This window comes from Plodia interpunctella, chromosome 18 (genome assembly GCF_027563975.2).
Source record: "Plodia interpunctella isolate USDA-ARS_2022_Savannah chromosome 18, ilPloInte3.2, whole genome shotgun sequence".
Lineage (NCBI taxonomy): Eukaryota > Metazoa > Arthropoda > Insecta > Lepidoptera > Pyralidae > Plodia > Plodia interpunctella.
This window is the reverse complement of record NC_071311.1, coordinates 7852618-7869156: the sequence shown is the minus strand read 5'-3', so window position 1 is coordinate 7869156 and position 16539 is coordinate 7852618.

Below are 16539 nucleotides of genomic sequence, written 5' to 3'. Positions count from 1 at the left end.
TCTAAGAAAAAAATATATAAAATACGTGAGAAGAGAACAGTAAAAAATGGCAGACCCATAGCGGATCAGGTCTTACCTGGCTGACTCACGCGCACAAGTAAATTACTTAACCTGTCCGCATTAGCTGTTTACACTGCGACGGCTGCGCGCGCGCGTTCAGTGGCAAAATAACACGTTTTTAACAAAAATAAACGGTTTCAGTGGCAAAAATACTACTGTGAAGTGTTTCTAGCAATATGGTGCGTACGTACAAAGTGGTATCGTGTTTTAAAATGCCCAAAAGAGGTGCTAAAGTTGTTCCTGTACCAGGAGAGGGAGTGTTTACTATCGATATGTCATCCACATCGACAATCGATGTTGCCGTAAGTGACATTTCTCTCGATTATAAAAGAATGGAACCAGAGTCATCCAGGGAGCAATAGTAGGACATTAGATTAGTATATTCTCTACGGACTCTCAATGACATCGTGTAACAAACTCATCTTATTATTGGTAAAAATGTCACTTATATTACTCTGCTTCCAGCGTCTTCTCTTGAGTTTTTTGGTGTTTATTGCTCTTGTTTTCATTACTTATCTTGTACATAGAAGAACATGGTATTTTTATTATTGGTTATTATGTCAAAATGAGCCGAAGATTTAATAGCACAGACAGGCAATGGCGGGAAAAGTTTGAGGTGGCATGTGTAGAAGAAGTTGAGTATTTTGCCCAACAGTGAAACATACTAATCCAGTAAAAGAATCTGCTGCTATTCTAGATTTAGTATCTGCTGATCATAATTATAACGTGACTGAAATGCAAAAATTGTTAACTCTGTCTTATTAATGCTTGAAATGGAATTTTATTGAATCAGTGACGTCATTAACGGATGTAAATGATATTAGTAGAACGATATAAGTACATGGACATATAATTGTGTCGGTAACCGCACTCGTGAAACACCGCATGTTTTTAAACTGGTTGACAATCAAAATTTGATGTGAACATTTCAAACAATTAGCAACATTCTCATTAACTACTGTTATAGTTTTATTGTTATGATACAGATGATCGTAAAGGTGATGCATCAGCATTTTTTATGCGGGAATTAGGTATATTTGTTTTGAAAGTGAATTAAAATATAAATGTTTCTCGTTCTCCCGGTTTTCTACTGTTAAGGTTTCGAAGTGCACGATCCACTTTCCTACTTGTTCTTCTTCACTTTATGAAGTGAAGAAGAACAAGAACCATTTAAATCCCGAAGACTGTATGCAGTCTTCGGGATTTAAATGGTTGAAAATTTTCCGTGACAGAGATGAGTAAAAAGGAAGGCTTTGCTCAGCGGTCAGATACAACAACTGCAAGTTAATAAAGAAAGCAATAATAGGAAACTCCACATAACCTCATCATGTTGTAGTAAAATAACGTATATAGATATACATATAGCCCGACAGTTTTAAGGGTCGTCCCGTAGTCGCCTACAACAATTTCTAATCAGCTGTTCACCTCGATAGTCGCATTACGTCTGTCAGTCGCCATATTGTATGTGAAGGCTTTACTGCTATAGAGATAAGGATGTCACTTTTATTATGTACAAACTTCGCAACAACTATATCTATTTTATTTTTGAAACTATTGCATGAGATGTGCAAATTCAGAATTAGGCGTCGTAAGGAGATATTCATGAAACGAGTCTCTTAAAAGGCCGGCCGGGCGGTATTAGTTTGTCGATTAATTCGATTATTTCTGTAAAAAAAGTATTTAAAACTCCATTTATAATATTTACTGTAATTTAAGAATACTGAATATACACACACTTGGTGTATACGACCAACCGTTCCTTTACAAAAATGTGTTAAAATCGATATTGATAGATGTGTGAAGTCGTGAGTCTAATATAAATAAGTAGTAGATTATTATGGTAAATAGGCCTATTCGAGATCATGTTAACAGAGCAAGAGACATCGGGTAAAACCGGTTAGAACCAGTTTAGATATTGTATTAATTAATAATTATCTTGTATTACCAGTCCTATGATGCTGCGATCGTATCCGCAGTTTTCTCGACGAGTTTGTTGCAATATCTTTCGATTGCTAGTAAAATGAAGGGGTACGCGACAGCAGTAAGCCACGCGCAGCATATCGTGAGAAGCTTCGTGATAAAGTGCGGTCGCAGCATGAAAATCACTGTTTTGGTGGTTTCATAGGATTTTACGTCGTTTATACTCTCGTATACCTTCCGAGCAAACTATTCGTAGCATTCTGGGCTAAAACGCCCCGAAGTCCGAGATTCGCTAAAATAAACCTTAAACTAATAAAATACCTATTGAGGTAACAAGGAAAAAAATAACAATTTCTTTTTTTCAAAAATAATCTTTTGTGATTAGTTTTTATGGCCAAAAACCTTTAAAACCTTTTAAATAGTTCTCACGGAATTATTCACAGTAAAAACAACTTTATCCCTGACGTAATAAGATTCTTAATCCCCTATTCACTTACGCAATATCGCTACCTGCAGTATTATCGACCTGTATCGGAAATCATTGAACCGTATCTCAAGGTGTTAACGACTGTTTTAGTGCATTATTCATTAGAAGGAAGTCAGGCTTCTTGGGAAATTCTTGGGGTTACCAAGACGTGAATTCCTTTGAGTATGGCTCATCTTAATATTATTATTATATATTGGATTTGGAAGCACGATGCCTACTATCGATTCTTTCAATATATATTTTAACAGAAATAGAACTGATATACCTACAAATATGCAAATGTATGATCTATGTAAAGCATCGATCAATAATAATCGCAATCGGAATTATGTTTTGATGTATTTAACTATGACTTCATCTATATGTATAGTACTCACTTTATAATTATAACTAGTATGACCTACTTAGTAAGAAATTAATTATCATTTTTGTGGAAGGAGTAGGTAGATTTTCTGTATCATTATGTACAATGATTACAGTACAGTATTTTTTCAAGTAATATACAGAGGGGATCATGGATTTGTGAATCAAAGAAATTAGAAAATTTATATCTGTATCTACCCTACAATGTGATAAATGAGGAATGAGTGACAAACAATTGATAAATGTATTGAGTTATATTGCTTAATGCATGAAGATACGTTCTATTGCACTGAATGCGACGAGTAAATCATATCGGTTGTTTTATGATTTTATGTTGCCTGTAAATATATTTCCATTTGACGACCTCGGTGGCGCAGTGGTAAAGCTCTTGCCACTGAACCGAGAGGTCCCGGGTTCGATCCCCGGTCGGGTCATGATGGAAAACGATCTTTTTCTGATTGGCCCGAGTCTTGGATGTTTATAACGTTATCTATATATGTATTTGTTATAAAATATAGTATCGTTGAGTTAGTATCCCATAACACAAGTCTCGAACTTACTTTGGGGCTAGCTCAATATGTGTGGTTTGTCCTCATTTATTTATTATTTATTTATTTATTGACAACTGCTACAAATTCACTCGCGGGGTCGACTCGGTCTAGCTAAGAATCCGAGCTCACCTAGTTTTATTATCCGTTTAGACCCGAAAATGCTTCCTTCGCTCTTGTTTTGGCTGAAGGGTAATTAAACTTAGCTTTGGGTTTTCGCGAAAAGTTTAGAAATTAATAATGAAAGGAAACATTTTACGAATAAACGCTTATTTAGTTAGCGGTTTCAAAATAAATAAAAGTTACTAACCTTCTCTGATGACATATCCCACTACTGGGCTTAGTTCTCCCCCTTCTTATACCGTCTCGGTACAAGGCAAAGGCTGGCCTTTCAAAAAATTGTCGAGGACATCCCGCCGTCTACTCCTTGGTCTGCCTCTTCCTCTCCGGCCCTCAAGTACCCAAAAAGGCTAATTTTGTCCACCGTTCTGGCCGCATATGTCAGACTAGCGGTTTTGGCACCTTTGGCAATAAAAGTTATTATTACAAAAAAGTTTATTCACATTAAGTCTTCACAGCACACGAACAAAACCCAACAGGCTTATAGCAATGGCAACAAATTGCCAGTATGGCAATCATAATTTATACTCAAGAATATGAGTGCACAATTAAAATAAATATATCAAGGAAATAAATTATCTTAATTGGCCTTGAATTTATTTATATTCCTAATTAAATTCACAATGTATAATAATAACCATTTGGTTATTGTATTCATTGTGAATTTTATTTATATTTATAATTTCACAATGTACACTATAATTTAAAATGGAATAACCAAATGGTTATTCCATTTGGTTATTGTATTCATTGTGAATTTTATTTATATTTATAATTTCACAATGTACACTATAATTTAAAATGGAATAACCAAATGGTTATTCCATTTGGTTATTGTATACATTGTGAATTTTAGGTATTTACCTAAATTTAAAGCTACTAATAGCATGGGCCAAATATATACAAACTAATATATAGAATTAAATAACGGAAATACCATTTTTTTCTGATTTTAATGAATATGACCGCTGATAGACTGGACTGCCTATGCATCAACCATTCTTGTGCCATCTCGGGGGGAGTGGCGCGGGAATGGCCACTTTAGTTTTATTTTCATTTATTCGTATACTAACATCGTTTTTAAGCAACAAGAGTATTTTGTTACATTGAAAATAAATAAATTCATTCATTCATTTATTTTTATTTGAGGACAATATTCAAATTCAAATTCAAATTCAAATCATTTATTCAGAAATTAGACCTTCACAGGCACTTTTTCTCGTCAATTTTTATATTTATAGTTATTTCTCACAAGCTACAAACTACTGGCATTTCGGAACGACCACTGCTGAGAAGAAATGCCGAAAGAAACTCATTTGAACAGTGTTGGTCCCTATCATGCCAGATAGGCTTACCGTTATTGTTTCTTACAATAGGTAGGGTAAAGGAGTAGACGACCAATTTTTAATTTCGTGACTATTCGAAGGCCCTTATATTAATTACATACACCAGTGAAAACAATTCTGTTGACTCAGACAATGCTTTCAAAGATATGACAAAAAAATCGCACGTTTTTGGATTCGTCCAAACGCTTGATAACTAATTGATACTCTAACATGACGTCACGATTGAGAGTAACGTATTAACGAAAAAATCTATGTTTGTTCGACAGCTAGCCTAATTTCATGGTGATGACTTATTAATATTTGTTTTTTTTTTTCAAAATTTAAGTTAAATCACTTAAATTTGGAAGAAAGAGTTCGTTTTTATATTTTTATAATTTTTTGAAATGGACTTTCCAACCAACTTCTTCTAATTATCCAGAGCCATTATTACAGTCTATGAATTATTGATTTTATCTAGAAGCACACAGAATATTTAGGTTAAAATATAATGGAATATAGCACATAGCGTAAAATTATCCCTTATTCCGACAGGTGTGAATCCCCCGTACACAACTAGTCTATGTTACAAATCAACACAACAGTCGTAGTGGTCGATAAGCCGTGCACAATAACCGCCAGGTCAATGATTCGGTTTCCTGCTTGCACAATACCATTTGTTAATTGTTGTATGACATTTTGATGTTATTTTTGGACCTGACTTTATATACTTTATATCGTTCAAAAAGCTTTTATTTTTCTGCTTTTTCTTTGGACCGGGAATCCGCATGGACTTATGTCACGTTCAAAATCTTTTTTTTTCCCCTACATGCCTTATATAAATGTCATGTTCAAACTCCATTCAAAATGGCTATTTGCTTTTTTCCCGCGCTATTTCCAATCCAAATACATTAAATTTCACTGCTTTACCGAGAGATTTATTAGAATTCGCATATTTAGGAGATTAATTAAGAAATATAACAGAACCTATTTTAATCCTACTAATATTGTAAATGCGAAAGTTTGTGATATATGTGCGTATGTTTATCACTCTTTCATGCAAAATCTACTGGGCGGATTGTTATGAAATTTGGTACACGGATAGAATATAACCTGGAATAATAATAAACATATTGGATAAACACAATTACCCCGAAATTCCCATGGGAGCGAAGCCCCGGGGCGCAGCTAGTAAATAATAAACCTATATAGTAAAAATAGAGGTTACCTACCTAATTTAAATTTTGGTGTTTCGAAGTCATGATGGGGTAGTAGCTATACCTACCTTAGTAATAATTATAGATGCTCAGAATAGAAATTAAATTTAATTAATGTAAGTAGGCACTTACGTAGCTAGAAAGAGAAATAACTGGATTTCTCTCTCATCCAGATAAAACTGCGTCGGTCTATCTAGTACGTATGCCATCTTAGTGAGAGATAAGATAAAAATATAATTGCTTTTCACACAACAGTTTCTATGTAACCACATGTTATACTTTCATCATGAACTAAACTTAAGTAAACCAATAAAATAAATAAATAAGGGCGAATTAAGTTAGGAGCAAAATATCTACCAATTTGCATTGATAATAATATTCGATGTTACACTCACATTTTACTGAAACACCAACATTGGTATTGGTAAAAACCAAATTTAAAAACCTCTATAGGTACAAGTTAAACCGGTTGAACATTTTTATAACCTGTAAATATTTTCTATAATTACCTTCTTTACTGTAATTATTACGGAAAAATTTATCACTGTAAAAATGATCATAACAAGATCCGGATTATTTTTGTTCTAATGTTTATTCGCTAGCGCCATCTGTTGTCGAATAGCATATTCATTTAGTTTTTGCTATCAGATAACAGATGGCGATGCAGTCCTTTGTATATCAATGGGAATAAAATACCTAGTTCTAAAATTATTAATCGATAATATTTTTATGTTTAACTGCAACATTAGTCTTTAATTTATAAAGTAAAATTAAAATTATTATAAAAACAAAAATGGTTTAGTTAAAAATCATCAATTGCTGTAGAAAACTAGGTAGCTGTAGGTACGTCTTTCTCATGCGTCAAGAGAGGTCTTTTTTATGTTTTACACATATGTGTGACACTCTTATGTGCTTCACTCACTATTATTATTTAATATTATTCCCCCCATGTATAATGTTTTATTAGTAAATATAAAGTTTTCATAATATAATTAATCATACATATGGTGCAAAAATTAAAAAAATGTTAATTCACCGCTTCGCTGACATGCGTGACTACCAATAAAAAAGAGTGTAATCTTTTCATTATTTTATTCGAACTTACGTGAAAATAAGACTCTATCGAAGGCCTTTTTCCAAATCAAACTTTCAAATATTTTTTTAATATTCTCTTGACAATCCTAAGTATTGGTTGTAATATCCATGTCAAATCAAAATCACGAATTCTTATGCTGTCCTAGATAGGTACAGTAGTAGTACAGTATTAGAACTAAGTATATCGTACCTATATCCTGTAGAAGTATCTAGACAGACCACCGTAATAAGAGCATTCCTGCTCCAATTTTTTAATCCTGCCGTGTGAGTGCAAGAGTATACAATACAGTGCGGTACTTCGGTATTGGTCGACTTCAGTACAAACCACGAGTCAGTCGACAGTCACAGCGCGCGGATTGTAAACGCATCACAGATTTCCCGCGCTTCGAAATTCAAACGCGATCGAACGCTCGAAAAGAATAAAGTGTTTATTTTTTTATTTTTAACCAGGCATAAGAAACTACACCGTTGCAGTGATTTATTTTTTGTGAAGTGTTTTAAAAACTTTTACTGGTTTTGGATTAAATAATGGTCAAAGTTGACGTTTATTTACAAACATTGCGGCAGTGGAGCCGGTAAATAAAAGACTTTTGGTAAGTGATTTGATTCACTTTAATGATTTCAAATAGAAAAATGTATTAAAATTTAAAATGACAAAAATTTTAATTCGGCACTAGGTTGAAAATATTTGAAAATTTTAGTACATACATATTATTTGTGAATTAACAAAAAAATATTTTACTAAGTGATTTATCAATAAATTTAAATTTCTACAACTAACAACAAAGCAGACATTTGTAACTCTTATCACTAGGTACCTTATCAGTCGAAGTTCTAATTAGTAAATTACCTATAAGTATTCCTTAAATAATCAGACTTTAATTAAAATCTTTAGTGTCTTGTAAAGGTGTAAATAAGTAGGTAATTTTCTAGAAAATAGTATTAACCTATTTATTTATTTCTGACTCAAATTATTACTCAATAAGTACAGTATTTGTTAGTAAAATAAAAGTAGGTACTTAGGTAGGTACTCAGTTTTTCAAGTTTTCCTAAATTTGTTATAGACAATTTATTTTACGATTTATTAAATAAACCTAGATTAGAGAAAATACGTAGGTAATTAGTATTTTTCTAAAATGTTTCCTGAACGACTCTGTCTTGGACCCGGAATATATACATACGCATCTACCAATGCCCAAAAATCCAGACCAGTTAAATATCTTAAAATAATTACCTTAAAATAATATCTTAAAATAATACCTTTAAATAATTAAAAATCTGAGTAGTAAGTTATCAGAGCCAAAATCACAAATGTGGATGTAAAAATAAATATTGGGCCTAATGTATTCAGTCATTTACCGTGGAATTATCGAAATCGATAATGTTAATGCTAGTTGGAATATATTGTGGTTTCGGTATTCCATTTCTGCCGGTTAATAGTTCAGAATTTTCGAACTAAATCCATTGGGATTTTACACAGACCATTTAGCCTTAATGGTCTGTGGGTATTTAGAAAGAATAATGAAAGCAGAAATTTAAAAATCGAACGCGAATTGTAATTTAAAATACTACTAGGTACGCATTATTTAAAATTCGAAGCGATTGTGAGGAACATGTTTAACTTCATTACCACTGATAACTGGCCGAAATAAAGAGTTAGTATAATATACGCAATTTTTTTAAACCTGTGACCATAAGTAATGTTCACACTGTGATTATACTCTACATTCGACGAACAATCACATTGTATCAAATGCATTGTATTTCAGCATAATGATTTATATATTTAGTATATTTTTTCTGCATATTTCCACAATGAATTACTCCTTTTTGTAGAATAAACACGGAAGAAACGCGTTGTACTTTTTTGTACGGAATACAAGAATAGCTATGTACTTATGAAACAAATTTTGTATGAATCGGTCTGTGAATATGTGAAATAAAAAATAATAAATTTCGTATCATAGTAACATTTATAATTAGACTAATTTATAATGTAAAAGTTATCTTTTTACATTGAATAATATAATTTTAATATCAGTAGGCAAACAAACCAATCCATTATAAGTGTTTCATTCCACTAAATCACCACGACCCTCTACTATGAGAAGTACGACTAAAACAGATGTAACTTTCTAGATACTTAATTGTAATCGTAAATGTATAATTATATAAACTCTAAAACTATTCATATCATTGTGTATAAAATGATTAATTATTTAAAACATATTACAAATTAGTTTCACAGCTTTCTTGTAATTGACTAATTAGAAAGGAATTTTAAATTAGTAAGTAGTAGCGTAGCCTTCGCCATTGCCTCTCGGGTGGAATCGTTACTTGCCGCGCTTTTAATGTTATAAAAATATTGATATTGATTGATTTAAAAATATTGACGACCTCGTTGGCGCAGTGGTAAAGTGCTTGCCTCTGAACCGAGAGGTCCCGGGTCCGATCCCCGGTCGGGTCATGATGGAAAATGATCTTTTTCTGATTGGCCCGGGTCTTGGATGTTTATCTATATATGTATATGTTATAAAATATAGTATCGTTGAGTTAGTATCCCATAACACAAGTCTCAAACTTACTTTGGGGCTAGCTCAATCTGTGTGATTTGTCCAAATATATTCATTTATTTATATTGGTGTTAGATAAAGCGGGCATCATGTATTTGATAACAATAATCATGTTTAGAAATAGTAGAAAGTAATAAAAAATCCACGCGTAAAAACGTTACAAACATACTCATTATTATAGTATACGATACACGTAGCGGAAGTCGTAGCGGAAAAACGGGGAATTGAACTAAAAATGACAAAAAATACGAATTTGAATCATAGTAATAAAATGTTACCAGTCTTAGAATACGCGATAAAATAATAACTGAAATTTTACTTCGGTTCCTTTTAAGAACTGAAATTCATGCGTGCGAAGTCGTGGGCAAAAAGCATAGTTAATGTATATTATAATAACTAAAAGGTCGGTGTGTGAAAATTGTTTCACATACATACAACACAACAAAACGTTTAAGTGTTCATTACACCATAAAAGCTATACGATTTATCGCTATAATATTGGTCTAGTCCTCGCCCACCAATCACGTTCACTGTTAAGTGTTGATCAGTGGACTGGTGAAACATCCGTATTTTGATCAACAAAAAAAAAGTGTTGTGAGCAAACCCTCAGGTAGCTTATGTATTCTATTTATTTATTTATTCAAAATTTATTTACCAAAATGGTAGATAAGGCTGCCTTAATGCTGATAGCTTAACCTTCGAGAAATACTGAAAGATTATATTCATAGCGATAGATGTGAGTATGAAATATTGATTAAAATAATAATAATAATACCATTATGTATTCTATTGGTGTCACATTTTGTTTAAGTTGCCAAAAACGTAGTGGGACCACAAACCTTACTTTATACCTATGACTGGTAGCCCACTAGTCAGTGGGACCACGAACCCTAGTGTTTCAGATTCGTGGGACCATGAATGACAGTGGGACAAAATTGGTGGGACCACGAGTCAAAAATCAGCATTTGACATGTTTACTAGACGGTTAGCTACTGCCGTCTAGTGGCAAGTAGTTGCACACACTTCGTAGATCCTTACGGAATATGAAACTATGAAAATTAAATGTTGGTGTGTCTCCCGGTGTCCGATTCTCACGCAATCGAAGTTTATAGATTTGTCCAAGGTCTAAAGCAAGTCTTCTCAATTCAAGATGTTCCATGATGCGTTCAATTTCATATCTATTGTGATTTTCAGTGAAAACATAAACGTGGAAAATTAAAGCAAATTAATTACCACGAAGAGTATTATAAATTTGACATGTATGACCCCTTGTGACACCGCAACCTCCAAACGGAGTAACCAATCTTGGCGCGTGTTGTGTGCCAGCCTTTTTTATCCATAGATAATGAAGGCCATTGCCACAACGGTGGGTATATTAAAATAGCTAGCAATAATTTTTCCCAATGACATATTTTACAAATAAGTTTTCTATCATGTATCTATATACAAACAATAATGACGGCCCATTTGTGGGCGGGAAATGATTTTGTTTTATTGTTTCGTTTCGACAGTAAATATAGAATTAAATTGTTGTATAGGAAATAGAAATACCCATAAATATAACAATAACTATAAACGGAAAACACGTGTTTTAAAGTTTCACAGCAATATATATGTTTTGTCTTTATTGCCTCAAAATAAATATGTTACGGAAGTGGAGCGTTGTAAAACTGGCAATTGCGAATTTGAACCAAATGTACTTATGCATTCATGCCGTTTGTATAATAAATTAACTTAGTTTTAATCATACAGAAACATACAAATCTTGTCTTATGTAATATAACTGACTGAGAACACAAATATAAAAAAACTTGATGTTGCCCGGGGCTTCGTTCCCGTGGGAATTTTGAAATAAAATATAGCCTGCTATCCTATATAAGGTAATGATGAAAGAATTTATGAAATCGGTTCTATAGTTTTGGAGATTATCCGCCTCAAACATACAAACTTACCAACGCTTACCTTTTTATAATAATAGTATAGATAGCTATATTAAAACGATCAAGTCCATATTGACTAGAACTCTCAAGAAAAAGTTATTTTTCTATTTGTTGCAAACAATTTTAACTTGCAATGTATGTAACTATGTTTGTTGGAATTTTGAATCTTGTAACGAAATTTTGATGCAGATATGCTCTGCTTCTTCTGAACTACTGAAGTTTTGTTCAGTTTGAATGACAACACATTACTATAACCTTTATGACCTAATGGTGTCCAAGGCAGAAAACTCCTTACTGTACAAACAATTTGTCACGCGTTGAATGCCACAAGATCTCTCTGACGACAGTAAAATTTTGTGTCAAAAATATCATTTTTATTACCTACTTACTATATTATTTCTAATGAGTCGATACACTTCTACACTCTATATAATTTTGATGTTAAAAATCCGCATACAATTTCATTCACGTGATATTTTGTGAATCGACTTTTTTCTCTATAGCCATATAGTACAGACAGACAACTAAAACGACTATAACGGCGAAACGGGAAAGCTATATTGCCGTAAAGAGTCATATTTTACTATTTACTTGTTTATGTGGTTGTTAGTCTAGGAGAATCCACATTCCGTGGTCTATGATCTAAGAAGCGCGAGACTTGTATTATTTTAGCAAGCCTATAGTTTAGAAATTTAATGATTATTACAAATCATTAATTCATATGTCAATTAATAAATACATGAATATCTCTTTGTTAATTCACGTTACTTATCATAAAAATCAAAATAAATGTGACGAGAAATATTTTATATGCTAATTAATAAGGTAAAGAAATGTAATATTTTTTTATGAACTAAAATGAATGTGTAAGTTAACAAAACAATAAAATGCATTAAAATAACATTTAAACCCTTTTTCGCTCGTTTTTGAGCATTGGCTTCTCCACTCATTCAAGCACCACCTGGGACTTTCACTATATCTTTCTTAATACTTATTATGAGAAAAGTATAGATATCAGAATATATACGAGATGGGAAAAGAAACCAACAAAAAATAAATGTCACCAATCTACAAATTTTAATCTATTCAAACGCGTCATTCTCGCTATCGCTATGGCCAGTATTATAACGTCGCACAATCAATTTCAAATGACATAGATCATGCGCTGTTGGGCTCACGTCGGACAATCAATTTCAAATGACATAGATCATGCGCTGTTGGGCTCTCTGACTATCCATATTACCGATACTATCTTCCCACGTGGATCATAAAGTTTGATCAAATGGTCGAAACAAATGTGCGCTTACGCATTGCGAAATGCCTTGAATACGTTGTTAGGTCATGTCCTGGGATCAACATGGCTATTTTGTTATATATCTTTCTTCCTACTAACTATATATACTTATACGACATGTGTACGACAAAATGTTTGTTTATTTTGCTTTTCCCACCCGTAAAAGAAATTTACAAGTTACATTTGTCGATTTTTCACACAAACTTTAAAAGATGGAAGTTTGATTTAAAAATTTTTATTTTAACCTCGGAACTTGTTGCTTGTATTTATTTATTTATGTACACAAAACAGAATATATAAGAAAAATAAAAAGTGCTATAATAGTACATAGGTACTACTATTGTACTTATGTGCAAACCAAATTTCATCAAATTTTGGTCTTTCGATTTAGTTGACATTCGCATTTACATTGAATATTGATACTTGACCTGCTCGTAACCATTTTAAGCGCGTAGATTTGGTTTATCATGGAAGTTATTATTTTCAATAAATAGCCTAGTCACTCTCCAAGTACCTCCACAGCCAAGAAAAACATCACAATCCAATGAAATATTCCAGCCACCATATTTAAATGTTAACTTACCGTAGTTTTATTATCTGTGGCCACACTTGACATCACATTGCGCGAGAACTTGATGAATATTAATTTTAATTGGGTCAGTCTCGTGATCTCGTCCACTTCAACATACCCAATGGATTGTAGTCTATTCTAGAAATTTCTTGAAGAAATCATAATTATTTGTATGACTAGCGTTTTGCCTGATATTCCGCCCGCGATAGCTAATGTTCGACCTCGGGTCGTTAACTATATCTATCCCAAATTGCACCTAAATCGTGAAAACCGAACCGTGAACCATGAAAGCGTGTCAGACATCTGTCTGTATATCTATACTGTCTACCTCGCTTTACATGTTTTGATCACAAAAGACACGGGTCTCTAATCCCAACTAATATTATAAATGACAAAGTAAGTTTGTTTCCTCTTCACGCATTAGGTATCTACTGGACCAATTGTTATGAAATTTGGTACACGGGTAAAAAATAACCTGGAATAACACATAGGGTACCTTTTATCCCGAAATTCCAACGGGAGCGAAGCCCCGGAGCGCTACTAGTCAGGTATAAAAGAAAGCGGAAATCATAACACAGAACAGTTTTACATTTACGGAAATGCTGTTGGTGTCAAGCCGCAAGCTTCGTTTTTGAGCTTTTGATAATCACATCAAAGAAGCTTTTTAGTTGGAGGAAGTTTATTGTCGATTACATTAACTTTGTTTATTGACAAGAGCTTTTTTTATACGATTGTTATGACAATATTACTGTTAAATGTTTTTTTTAAATAAAAGGTTCTATTTAAGTAATTATCAGACTAAATGCATTTAAACTAAACGCACGATTCATTGGTGAATTAATTTTCAATTTTGTAGAAATTTTCCTTTAGTTTTTCTATATCTTTCAAGTGCATAAGTGCATAATGGTAATATAACTTTTACTTTTTCTTGCGTGTATTACTGTACTATACTATTACGAATAATTTCACTATATACATCTTGTGGTTGACCACAAAATTTATACTAGTTACGGATGACAACTACTAAGAATTTAGTAAAATTTATAGCATATACTGTAATAAAATTAAGGGAAGATTAATTACTGGGACACACGGAAGGATATAAAAGTCAGATTTGTCGTAAAACGTTTGTAAAGGAGCAAGTAGGCACTTATTTGTGCAGTAAAAACAAGAAAGGTCATTCAACCCGCAATGATAACTTATAACACTATTAGAGTAAACTTATGAAAATAGATGGCTGTCATACATCTTACTAACGATGTAACAACGATTGCACGTCAGTCATTCTGTGTGTTAATTCATCGCCCCCTCTTTTCTCTCGAACCCTCGGGGAATACGTTAAGAGGGAGACAGGGACGGACTTCGATTTTTTTAAATTTTAGTTGAACAAAAAATTTATTCGGTTTTTAAAATTTGTAAAAATCATGCCGATTATACGATTTTTGTCATTAGCTAGTGATCGGGTTTTAATCGGTCGATATAATGTAACTTATTTGAATACGTACAGAAAATATCGTTACATATTAATAAAACAAAGTCTCCTACCGCGTCTGTCAGTTTGTTCGCGATAAACTCAAAAACTACTGCACAGAATTTCATGCGGTTTTCACCAATATAAAGTGTGATTCCTGAGGAAGGTTTTGTTGTATAATTTCTAATGTTTTTAACCGAGCGAAGCCGGAACGGGCCCCTAGTGTTATAAAATTGTCGTCATTTTGATTTGTATTATTTCAGTAAATATTCTTATTGATCTTATTTTCGATAACTGGCGGATAAGGTGGCGGTTAAGTTACTTTCGTAATGGTCGGCCGAACGATGGGTAACCAAAATGTATTATCTCAAAATCCTGGCTTCGGCAGGTTCGTTGTACCAGCTGTTTTTACAGTCCATTGGGCCCGCGTGGTGGGTCATGGCCCATACTCCTTAAAGGTCCATAAGGAAGACCTGTGCCCCAGCAGTGGGGACATTTAAATTGCTGAAGATGACACCTACATAAGGGTAATGAGAAATAATATATCCCAAACGAGTCACATCGGAATTTCCTATTCTCCGTAATATTTTGAAGTAAGCATAACGTTCTTTAAGCATTGTCCTCAAACAACAGTTTTAAACACCACGTAATTACAAATTACATGTACTAACAAAGAATATTAACGTAATCCATTGTTTTCACTGCAAGCGAATCACCATGTACTGTATTGTACTGTACTTTGCATATTACTTAACCTTAAATCTGAAAAAATAAAACATATTTATTTAAGAATATCTTAAGTACCAAGAACTCAATGTTTACAATATTATGATTGAATGCTGATGTAATTATTCTTATATACATAATATAAAAAATATTTATCTATAAAAATAGATAATACTACCTGCCCCCGGGGCTTCGCTCACGTCGGAATTTCGGGATAAAAGAACTTAGTAATTAGTATAAGATAATGTGTTTTTCCAGGTTATATTCTACCCGTGTATCAAATTTCATAACAATCGGTCTAGTAGATAATGCGTGAAGAGGTAACAAACAAACAAACTTACTTTCGCCTTTTATATTATTAGTTGGGATTTAAATTACTGCATGTTTTTTAAATCCTCATTTGAATTCAAATGCCTGGCCTAAATTTTTAAGTAGGCTTTATAAAAATGTATCTTAAAATTCATGACAAAACTGGGTTAGGACCTATGTTAGAGGCAGACTGAGTCAAGGTTTAGGGGATCCCTCATAACCAACCGCCATTAGCCTTATTCTGTGTCAATCTAATAAGTTTTTATCTAGAAAACCCTAATAAAACAACCCCTGACCTCCCTCGTCGTAAAAATTTTACTTCTAAAACAAAAACACAAAACACAAATTCACTCCCACTCGCGTGTTCTCGGTTTCATTCGGAGCTATGACGCCGCGAAGCCCTAGGTTTCGCGGCGTCATAGCTCCGAATGAATTGAATTGAATTTTTACGCTGACCCTAGTCAGCGTAAAAATAAACCTTAAATTTCGAAGATGTGGCTATGATTTTATTAATTAAAATATA